Source organism: Myotis myotis, unplaced genomic scaffold (genome assembly GCF_014108235.1).
Source record: "Myotis myotis isolate mMyoMyo1 unplaced genomic scaffold, mMyoMyo1.p scaffold_m19_p_2, whole genome shotgun sequence".
In the NCBI taxonomy this organism is placed as follows: Eukaryota; Metazoa; Chordata; class Mammalia; order Chiroptera; family Vespertilionidae; genus Myotis; species Myotis myotis.
In genome coordinates, this window is record NW_023416324.1 from 113,524,735 (window position 1) to 113,535,850 (window position 11,116).

Here is an 11,116-nt window from a genome sequence, read left to right on the forward strand (position 1 = left end):
GAGGACCCAGGAGGCAGTTGAGGTAGCAAAGATGGGGTCCTGAAGGTGAGTCTCTGGAGGCTGGATCAGCAGAAAGAGTGCACACCTCACCCCAGTGATGAAAGCAACTCTGAACCCCAAATGGGGTAGGTGGTGGACGGGGGTGGTGTCACTGAGGGAGGGCAGTGGGTGGAACAGCCTCACAGTAGCTGCCACAGGGAAACACGTGGCCTAGGTCACGAGGGCTCCCTCCAGCTCTGCTGGGAGGGCTCAGTCTCACAGACGAGGTCCCTTGACGCCTGGGTGGTAGAAGGCACCGAGGTCCTCATATCGACAGTGGCCTTTTTTGGCAGAGTGTCAGCAGACTGGGCAGCTGAGTTTGTCTTCCATAACCTGGGGTTCACCCTTGGGGGGCAGGTATTCTTGACAAGAGACCAGCTTTTGAGCCTTTGAGGATGTCTCTATTCTTTGTGAAAACCTCTCCTGGGGGGGACTACCTTGGTCTGGCCCAGGAAAAGGAGGCTCAGCACTGACCCCCCACCAACCACGACCATATGTGTGAGACCTGGGGCCCAAACCTTCCCAAATTGGGCCTCTGCCCCTGGAAGGAGGTGGGAGACCTGGCAGTGGTGGAATCATCAGTCCCCTTGATCCTGGGGACCTCTGGAAGAGAGCCTGTATTCTTTTGTGTCTAGCTCCTTTTGGTCAACATCATGTTTGTGAGATTCGTGCAGGTTGTGTAGCAGGAGTTCACTCATTTTCATTGCAGTGTAGCATCCCATTGCATGCACACACAGCAACTTATTTATCCATTCCACTGATGGTAGACATGTGTTTCATCACTGGGGTGAGGTGTGCACTCTTTCTGCTGATCCAGCCTCCAGAGACTCGCCTTCAGGACCCCATCTTTGCTCCTTCAACTGCCTCCTGGGTCCTCCTCCCCGTCACCACTGACTGCTGAGCAGGAGATGCATTTGGTGCTGCTTCTTGTGCATCTGTCCATCCAGCCCCCGGGACTGCCCTTGATTCCTGAGCCTGGAGCAGTTTCCTACCATTCCCTTCTTCTGGCTGCTTGTTTCAAGTCTTCTCATGTCATTCCAGCTTGGGCTGACTTAGGGTCACCAGGCTTTCCGTTGGCCATGGGGGGAGGGCCCACAAGGCTGGGTGGTCCTGGGGCGACGGATGTAGCTGAGCCTGCTTCTTCTGTTTTGGCGTCCTGGTGGCAGTGGCAGGGCTTCTCTTTCCCCTTCCAGGGCAGCAGTGCGGGGGTAGTGGGTGGGGAGTGGGGTGAGGGGGTGGGGGTAGAGGCTCTGGGTTGAGTTTGCTGGAGGCTGTGGGAGCCTTTGTGTGGTTTCTCATGCCACCCTCCCCGCATCTCTGCCTCCACGCCCACCGCACTGCGAAGGCGAGGCCTCCTGCCCCACAGGAACCCCACTTCTCCTATAAATTTAAAATTATAGTAATACATATAGAAAACTTTGCTATGAAATTAAACTTTTCATATATACTTAATTTTAATTACACAAATGTGTCTACATAAGTAAAAACAGGTAAACTAACTAATTTGTTAATTTTTAGTATACAAATTCAAAAAACCTACTTTATTATATAAAGGACTTTTGGTTTTAATGGACACCCCCTCGCCCGAATTTGTCCATTATATCAAGATTTTGCTTTAATAAGCTTTCCTTTTAGACAAAGATAAGGCAGTGTGAATTGTCATTACCAGGTAGGTAACCTGTTGATATTACTCAGTTCACCCAGTGTCACTATTACAATTTACAAAATAGGGTGTGCAATGTGTGGAATAATGCTTCTTTGTGAAAAGCCAGGATTCATTTAGAAAGAAGGCCAAGCGCCTTCTGACCATGTCACTCTGCTGTCAAATTGAGCTCTTGAGGCAGAAACCTATCTGAATATGTTGATTTCCTGCCTAAAATCCCTTAAGCTCCAGGATGAAATCCATCTCTCTGACGATGTGGTTACAAACTGTCCTCTAGTCCCATGGTCGCCAAACTGCGGCTCGCGAGCCACATGTGGCTCTTTGGCCCCTTGAGTGTGGCTCTTCCTAAGCCTTAGGAGTACCCTAATTAAGTTAATAACAATGTACCTATATAGTTTAAGTTTAAAAACTTTGGCTCTCAAAAGAAATTTCAATTGTCGTACTGTTGATATTTAGCTCTGTTGACTAATGAGTTTGCCGACCGCTGCTCTAGTCTCATCTCTGGTAACTTCACTTTGCCCTCGGGGTTCCAATCAGACCTACCAACTTTTCTCTTTTTTAAAGCTAATATTCACTGAGCCTACTCTGTACTACAAGTCAAGTACAGTGCTAAGGATTGTATATGGGTTATCTCATTTAGTCCTAATGACAACTCTAGGAGGAGGACTCAGAGGGCGTAAGTAACTTGCCTAGGTAACTCCCTATAGCCAGTCAGTGTTAGACTAAGATTTGAACCCACGCAGTCTGACCACAGAGCCAATGCCTTGCCTCTCCCTGGAAGCACCAAGCTCTGTCTTGGCTTTCCGTCTTTGTTTATGCTGTTCCTTTTGCCCTTCATATCTCAGTAACTCCTTTGCCTTGTTTAGAAGTCAGAATGGACATCACCTCCTCTCACATGCACTCACATGGCACCTGTAGTTAATTCTGTCATCAGTTGTCATACGTGTGTGTATGTAACTTTTTATAGTCTCCCTCCTTACCAGGCTAACAGCTTTCTTTAGCTAAGGACTACATCTTTTATCTCCATATCCCTACTCTGATCTCCTAGAGCTTAGGAAGTCCTAAGTATGTAAGACAGTCAACACAGTTTTTTTTCATTTAGGCAATGAATGTGTAATGTGTACCTTTTCCTCACCTAACAGTCTGGATCCAGCATTCAGGACTGGGAGAGAAGCACCAGGGGGAAGGGCCCAGGCTCCTTCCATCTCTTTGTTCCTCCATCCTGAAAGTGCTGCTCTTGTCCACCCACATTCAAACCAGTGGGAAGGGAGAAAGGAATAAGGGAGCACTCACCATTTCCCTTTAAGGACCCATCTTGGTATTTGCACTACTCACCTCCGCGCACATACTGTTGGTCAGAACTGAGTGATGTGGCTACTCCTTGTAAGAGAGCCTGGGAAATGCATTCTGGGAGGCCATGTGCCCAGATAAAAACTATTAGTGTTACTATGTTACTATATAAGAAGGGAAATGAATACTTGGGCATAACTATCAATTTCTGCCACAGTGAACAAGAATTTAAAAATCAATATAGAGTCTATCTTGGGTATATGCTTGTGCTGTGTTAAATCAACATGTTGAAAGTAATTTACTTGATAGACTCTAAGAACTCTTTGGCTGGAATAACTTGGCAATGTTTGCATTATTAAGTGAATCAGTTTAGTGGAAGGATGGAGGAATGGCTTGTCAGAGAAGGTTTCATGAGGGAGGAGGGTCTGGTCTGACTTCTGAAGCATCAGTAGGAGTTAGCCAGGTGAAGGTGAGCCTATAGCTCCAGGTCCCGAGGCTGCAATGGTGACCAGATACACATAGGCCACCATCAACTCCATGCCAGTGCCACCTGACAGCACCCAGCTACATGCCTGTGCTCAGAACTCTTGCATTTGGTTCTAGGGCTTCCCTGTTGATGGTGAGTGTGAAAGGTTCACACAAATACACCCTATGCCTGAGATAAGCGCTGATAGATTCATTTATAGCCCTTTCTTTCCAGGCTGAATGACCCCAAGGCGTGTTTTCAGTGGGTTCTCAGAGGAGTGGTCTGAGGTCTGGCAGTCAGGCGCACACTCATGTGTCGACCTTCTTCCCTGTTTTACTTTCTGTCCCTCGCTTCTGCCCATGGAGTTCCCCTCCCTAATAAAGGACAAATGCCCAGGCCTTCACCTCTCAGGCTGCTTTCCGGAGATTACCTTGATTCCTCAAATACCACTTCCCATTCCATCAGCAACAAAATTCATTCTCTTCTCTGTCATCTCTGTGAAAAGAGTGAGAGGCATAATACCCGTGCACAGGAGCATTCTTCTTCCCCATCCCTCCCTTTTCCTGAAGGATTTTAACTTTTGTAAAGACTTACAGGCACAGGACTTTTTCAGAAAGCCATTCAACCACATATTTCAATTTAGATCCCATTGATCCCATGTTAGCATGTGGAGAGTGAGTTATTAAGTCTGCTCTTGAATGGTTCTTGCCCTTGCCTCTGTCTGCCACAGAGGAGCTTGTCATCCCACGGGGGTGGGGCAGACAGGCAGGTGGAGCTGGGGCATCAAGGAGTTGGAGTCAAGTTAATGTTAGAAGAAAAGTCCTCTCTCCCCCACCTCATACCCACAAAAGAATTCCCCCCCCCAGACACTCAGCAAGGAAAATAGTACAGAGTCTCATCTTGACTGTTGAGTCCCTACTTGAAATAATAGAGATTTTATCTACTACCTGTTAGCCAACCTTGTTTTTGCCTCCTTTTTTTTTTTTTTTTTTTTTTTAATTATAAGGCCCTGGCACTATATTAAGTGATGTGTTTCTCTTCCCAGTCCTGCTGAGGCTGACAGCCCATCACCTTCCCAGGCCCCGTACTTGTCCCATGGTAGAATACTGGGGCCTCACATGGGCCAAACCCTGGAGTGGTTGAAACTTCGGGGTACAGTACAAGTGGTTCCCTCATTAGCCAGAAAGTGCTAACTCTTTGGGTCTGGGAGCAACTTCCTGCCAGTGGGAGAAATTTGAATGTTTTTGATCCAGTAGTAAAGCATAAGGGCTTAGGTGTTAATTTTCTTAAATAACTGTAGAAAACAGAGTGTAAAAATAGTCATCCATAATACCAACATTTTATGATAATTATTATTACTACTGGAATCTATTTTCTTCTATATCTACACATAAAAGGGTCTCTGCTTATCCTGTGATGGCTTGAGCACTCATACTATCTCATTAGCATGAAGCCCAGTGTTTCCTTCACGAATTCTGAAGGGATGTCTCCTTCCACTTATTTGTTGAAAAACTGCAGGAGTTTACTTGGGATAGTGGTTTAGTCCTGCTTTCAGATGTCAGGCATGCGTAGCACCAGAAACTGGTCATTCCTTCACCACTCATTGCTTCCTAGTATGTATTGCTCTTGAAGACTATTCTGTGCTATTGAACCAATGACTTCCATACTCTCTGAAACATTGCAAAGGTGCTTCACATGTTAGCTTCCAGTTCATAGCCATGGGTGCCCAAGGCATGAAACTTCTGAGGAATTGTTGTAATGTACCTCGCGAATCACAGAAGGACGCCTCAAGAAGTCGAATTAAAGAGTCACGTTTATTGCAATCCGGGACTATGAGGGGTCATTCCCAAATCTCATAGTAACCATTTAGTCACAGTTCCAGGATTATATAGGCAAAAAATCACACAGGTATTGATTACATCTCAGGGTTTGGAATGAGGCACCTGGCTCGCAAAAAAAGCAGGTTACAGAAGCAGAATTAAGCACATTAATTACAGTTTCGATTCTTGGGGTCACTGAATTGACAGAAATACATTATCTAGAGCCCTTGGGTAACCTGGGTTAAATTTAGGCATGTTATCTAAATTACAGTTTTGGGTCTCCGGATCACTGAGTTGATAGAAACACGTTATCTAGAGCCCTCGGGTCTCCCGACCACTGAGTTGTCAGGACAATTTAGAGTAATTGTGCTGTTCTGGTCTCCGGACCACTGAGGCAGCTGGAACGCACCACCTGTGGCCACTAAAACAATTTAGGGTAATTGTGCTGTCCTGTTTCCCAGGTACAGAAGAATGTGCTCTCTAAGACCAGTATGATAACAATCAATGGAATAGTCATTCAATCGATAAGGCATTCAATCGAATGGGATGACTTATACAATTTAGAAAATCAAAGTAACCTGTCCATTGTTAAATAAAGCAAATAGGTACCATACTTCAGAATGACACAGCTGGGGAACCTATAGCCCCTCCTGAACCTTCAAGTCCTTTGGGTTGAGTCTGGACCAGTCTAAACTACCCCTTTTCCTTAGGGTAATTTTATATCATGACCTTGTTGCCCTTTGCTAAGCTGGGTTTTGCTTGGGATCACCCCATGATTCTCCTAACAGATCTCCCTAATGTGAATTTCAGTAAGCAGGGGACGAGCAGACCGCACCTTCTTACCCTGAAGGAGCTTCAGCACTTTATGCTAATAGATCTACTCATCCTGACAATCCTCCAGTACTACTTACCACAAAAAAATGGGGACCAGTTACACTCTTTTCTCCAGGACCACAGGTGGCCACCACCTTATACTTCTATTGTTAAGAGGACCTCTCAATCAGCAGTACATTGGCAAATGTTTAACCACAGATCTCTGAAAAAATTAAAAGTTCTGATTGTTTGCCAATTTCTGTGATGTAAATACTCTTACCATGGCCAATTTAACCTACCAAGGTGATGCCACTAGGCTGGGAGTTGGGACTTGATGCATTGGCACACTATGCTCTGGAGAGTCCAGCCATCGCCAGGACTCCGCTGCCTCAAGTGACCAGGCATGAGGGGACCTTTTGCCTTTGCTTACTAGAGAACTGCTAGAAGCATTTACTAAATATGTAAATAAAGTATACCATATCTTATAGTTAAACTCTGGGATCATACCAAACAATACATTCTTTAAACATTATTGAAATGAGGCTTCTAAAATCCAGGGTGTTGTTGTTGTTTTTTTGTAATTATCAAACACCTTACAAAACCAGGGTTATTTTGTTGTTGTTTAACTATTAGCTTAAAAAAGTGTGCCCAATCATGTAAAGTGCCTCCTTCCTAACCAACTCCATTACCTCTGCCATTTTTGCCCCTCCCCCACCTCCCTCCTCCCTCTGCCCTTTCTGCCTTCCTGCTGAGGAATCAGGACATTGAGAAGCCAAGTCCAGTGTGCAGCAGCTCCAGGCTCTGTTCCTAGACCCCTAAGACTTGGACTTTGCTGTTTAAGGCTGTGTGATTTTTTATTTTTATTTTTTAAGTTTAGAGTGAAGCAAAATTCAGTAATGACTTTATTTTTTCAGTTAACATAACCAGCCCACAATACAGCACACTGACTCCTAGAGTACAAATTCAAGGAAGGGAACACCTTCACTAAGTTACAAAACTTTGGCAAATTAATACAGTACTCTTTAATAGAATCAAATCATATTTTTGTTGGAGTTATATTTTACTTGAGTGATAATTTTCACTCCCAAAATGTGTGGACGAAAGGGGCCACATGGCAATCTTGAAACTCAGAGACCTAAAGTCACCACAAAGGATGGTCTGAAATGGAACTTTAACTAAAAGCAGTTATGGTGGGTAGTTATATCCTAGCTGGTATCTTCACTGACAAGTCAACCTTTATCTTAACTGAGCCTTTCTGTCTTTTTGCATCCATAATAACATATTCTTGCAATGTCTGGGTAGCTTGTAACTTCCCTTTTTCCGGACCCCTTGCAGAACAAGCTAACGTGCCTGGGCGCCAGGACAGATACCACAAATTCCTTCATTGTTATCATGTTAATTGTTGACTGTTGGCTATCCTACACCCTATCCTACACCCATCTAAGTATATGTCTATCATTTTACTTTTCATCCAATCCCAGAGGTTTCCCCGCTTTGCTTTCTCCCACCTCTCCAATCTATCACCAATGGATTTCATGTAACCCACCTACATCTCCTCCTTTGATTGCAATGTATAAAAATAGATGAAAACCCACCATGCTTAGAGCACTATCCCAATCCACTGAGATACTGCTTCCCGGCAATTGTCGACTGTTTGGCTCAAATAAACTCACAAATTCTTTACAGGTTTGAATGTTTTTACATTAACAAATGTCATTTTAGTGCCAAATTAAAACACTGTAGTTTTTAATGGTGGTTTATAGCAGAGCAAGTTATACTAATTAATATCTTTTAAAACGATACAATTTCTCCTTAGGAAGTTCCCTCTTGAAGTCTTCCTCAGCAGGGCATTTGTGTCTATTTGCAGGTGGCTCCGCTTTGTCCTGGGGTTGCTCCAAAGCCCCGTAGAGTTCCAATGCATGAAAAGCTTTAAAATTCTACCTGAAGAAGATTTAATATGCTAACACAAATTTCCAAGTACTTAAAAAAATTTGTTTAATTTTTACATAAATAATGGAACATTCAAAGCCAGACAGTCATTTCAAATAACATTAATAATTTCACTGTTCCCTTTTATTTAGAAACACTGTACCTCTTTGTTTTGATCAAATCACATAACCTTTTTTCAACTTATTTTTTTAAAAAATTCAACCTAAAACATAGTTGTATTTTTTAAATGACAAATAATTATAACGCCAGCTAGTAGAGATCTGGGACTGGGTGTTATATATCAACTTCCCTCATTTCTCTACAACAAGCATATCAAACTCAAAGGCTAACATGGACCAAATAAACAAGTTTTAAATTTATGTGGGCCACAAAAAAAAACCCCAAAAGCTTCAATTTTCATAGAAACGTAGGTTTATTTTGATAGAGATATGCTGAATACAAAGGGCTGAAATAAATGAGTAAATAAATAATCGTTGCAGGCTGCGAGTTTGACATGCTTGCTCTACAAATGCTGCTGCTGTCATTGGCATCTGTATGCTCCCTCCTGTCGAAGCAGTCAGTTCTTAATGTCAGCGTTTAATCTATGCATTAGTCATTCCATTGCTTCTTGGCCTCTGTTAGCATTTGAGATATCGTACTTGCCAGAGATGACTTCTGAGACTGGCTCCTTTCACAGCGATTATGGCCTCTGGAGTCGAAACTTTTTTCTGGGTCTTGAGGATGTGGTTTGTGTATAAGTCTCTCATCTACTGAAACCATATTTGCAAGGGAAATATTAGTGGATTTTAGTTCCATTGTTTTCTCTACAGAGTCAACCTCAGAATGGTCTTGCACATGTGTTTTGGTTCCTGCCACACCTATCAGAGATTTCACAGTGGAAGGCAGTCCCCACTCTGTGCTGAGCAGTCTATGGCTGTGCAGCTTTCCAGAAAGATCTCTATGTTTGTCCAGTACATCATCTCCAGCCACACTTAGGTTCATAGGGTTTGGGTATTTCTGCATTGCGGTTGTTGTAACAGTTTCCCATGGTGGTCAAAGACGTGCTCCAAAGTCCAGATCTTCATGGTGCCACAGCCTGAGCGGTGTCTGGGCAATGCAATGAGGCAAAGGGCTAAAGCTCTGTGATATTCTGATGAAGAATCTTTTGTCATTTATTAGGCATTTGGTCCAGCGGTGTAATCAATATCTGCTAGCATCAATTTCCTTTAGGGATCTTAGTTACAAATTATGATACATATTTGCTTTAATATCCAAATTGAGAGCTTTGTCTCAAAAGCCTATCTAGTGATTTAAAAAAAGAAAAAAAAAGAAATGCTAGGTTACACTGTAATTACCCCATCTACCTTTTCAATGTTTTGAAAGAGGATTGTTGGGACTGAGCTACTATGTGTCCCTCACTCCCCTTATATCTTAGTATGGCCTCCAGGAGAGAGAGGGTCCCCTTCTGGGCAGCTCCCTCCCATAACATTTCCTTTTTCTTCTGGGGATTTTGCCTATGGCCTTAAATACACATGATGGTGAGATATAATTTAGTCACAATAGGGGAAGCTTATAGGAACTGTGCATTTATTCAACAGTTTTTGATAGACTCACCTTTCCCTGGAATGTGATTACTAAGCCCGCCCGTCCCTGGAATGGCGATGACTTACTGTAAATGTGATATGGCCCCAACCCAGAAGGAACACCTTGTATGGACATATACATTGACTAACCAACCAGCTCTCTTCAAGTACCCCAAGCCCTCGTGCCTTCCTCATTCTCCTTAAAACGAGTTCTAACCGCTGCACAGACTGCTGCTCTCCCTTTGCGAGACAGCCCGGTAGGTCTTTCCTCTAATAAAGCCTGTGTCACCTGGTTTTTGGCCTTTGACTGATCTTTCAGTTTTATTCGGAGCTTACAACATGCAAGGCACTGTAGTAAATGCTGAGTTTTATCAGTGAACAAAACATAAAGTTTCTGTCGTCAAGGAGATAATAAATGAGTGAATGAATGAATGAATGAATGAATGAATGAATGAATTCTGTGCAAACAAGGACCAATGGCCTGCTGGGGCAGTATTCACTTTTTTCTAAAGGACACAGAAGAGTCCTGGAGTCTTTCAGAAAGACTTCAAAATTCAGCTATCATGTCATAGACTCATGAAGAGCGCTGTTTGGGGTCAGGGAGATGGCAGAACAGTACTTGGCTCTGAAGTCACCCTTTCCATCAGCCCTGAAGACTCAGGGGTGGTGGGCTGGCCTCCCCTGCACACCTGATTTAGTGAACAGGTGGCAGCAGAGACAAGGATAGAAGTATACATCTCCCCCAATGGAATCACAAGTCCCAAGTTTGAGTCCTTCTAGGTGTAAGACTTCAGCTTGTTTACCTTCTCTGAATGTATTTCCTCACCAGTAAATGGGCTGCTAAAACACCTCCAGGATCATTGTGAAGTTTACAATAGCTGATACATGGAAAAGCATGTTGCAAACCTAATGCACAATTTCAGTCTATTTAATGCTATATTGATTATGAGGAAAAAAAAAAAACAAAAAAAAAAACCAAAAAAACACACCAAGTGACAGAGGTGGTCAGTTTGGAAATCTGTCGTGTGCTTTCTTTGTGACTCTTTCTCTCTTGCTATGTAAATTGCATTTCCAATTTGGTATTAAATGCTGACTATTTTCAAGTGGGGGTTTAAATCAAAGATTAAGGAAGCATGTAAGACACCTATCTGGTGATAGTGTGAGACTTCTCTTTAAGTCTGAACCTCCTCTGTTGTAGTAGGGGGCTCTTAGGATTTGACCTAGTAGCAAAGTCCCTGTTCCTAGGGCTGAAAGAAGGGGTGGAAGTTCACAGGGTGTCTCAGGACTCAGGAGGAGGTGGGATGGAGGGTGATGAAGGTTCAGGTTCAGAACCACTAGGAGAAATGCTGTCTCAGTCAGGGTAGACAGAGGTCTTTTAACAGGTCTGAACCTCTCTGCCATCTTGCACGAAATTCCATTCTGTAGTGTCCAAGGGAAAGCCATTTTCTGTGGTTCTGATTTACACATACAGGGTGTCCTTTGCTGTAACTTAATAATAAACTTAATTTTTGGT

The 11,116-nt window shown here is 43.4% G+C and overlaps 2 pseudogenes; both read right to left on the minus strand.

Moving 5' to 3' along the window:
- Positions 1 to 255: 255 nt before the first annotated feature.
- LOC118675641 lies at positions 256 to 3,049 on the minus strand (annotated as a pseudogene).
- Positions 3,050 to 3,467: 418 nt separating this feature from the next.
- On the minus strand, positions 3,468 to 9,105 carry LOC118675642 (annotated as a pseudogene).
- Between the last annotated feature and the right edge of the window lie 2,011 nt (positions 9,106 to 11,116).